The sequence below is a fragment of the Cydia splendana genome, chromosome 5 (assembly GCF_910591565.1).
Source record: "Cydia splendana chromosome 5, ilCydSple1.2, whole genome shotgun sequence".
Classification (NCBI taxonomy): domain Eukaryota; kingdom Metazoa; phylum Arthropoda; class Insecta; order Lepidoptera; family Tortricidae; genus Cydia; species Cydia splendana.
The window spans coordinates 21,514,966-21,515,653 of NC_085964.1; the positions used below are offsets into that span (position 1 = coordinate 21,514,966).

The 688-nt window shown below is 35.8% G+C and overlaps 1 non-coding gene across 1 annotated transcript; it reads right to left on the reverse strand.

The window, feature by feature from the left end:
* Positions 1-242: 242 nt before the first annotated feature.
* On the reverse strand, positions 243-316 carry Trnai-aau (transfer RNA isoleucine (anticodon AAU)). Its single transcript has one exon. It is a non-coding gene; the product is annotated as a tRNA-Ile (tRNA).
* Positions 317-688: the final 372 nt, after the last annotated feature.

Below are 688 nucleotides of genomic sequence, written 5' to 3' on the forward strand. Positions count from 1 at the left end.
AAATAAAACAGAAAGAGAAAAAGTTTTGTTACATACATCGATTTGTTTTAATTTACCTTTTACGATTTCTATGCACATCGATTAAACACTATGCTATTTCTAATTTAATCTAATCTAATCTATGGAACTCGTGTACTTAATAAGAATGTATACAAATACATACTGCAAAAATCAACTGTTATGTTATAAATAAAGTTTGTATTAAAGAAAGCAGTGTCAAAATAAAAAGACAAAAAGAGTTGTGGCCCATGAGGGGATCGAACCCGCGACCTTCGCGTTATTAGCACGACGCTCTAACCAACTGAGCTAATGGGCCGATGCGAGCTCTGTCAAAATTGTGGATTGCTTGATGTAGCTCTAAAAGCTCTGTAAAAGCCGAGCTATTAGGTGAACTTTAATCATTTATCAGCATTTATCAAGCCGAAAAGTTTACTGCATACGAATAAGTCTAATAACAGTAATAATTTGTAATAATAGAGCTAACTCTACTATACTTAGCGCCACTTACCGCATCCCAACAACCCAGGGTTAACCGGTTAAATCTGGAGTTACCAATGGTTGCCAGTACAATTTGACACTGGGTTAACGGTTTAAACGCTTAACCCCGGGTTAGTTTAGTGGAATGGTGAAAGTGGCGCTTAGACTAGAATTGAATGAACAACCTGAGAATTAATAAAGTGATGAATTG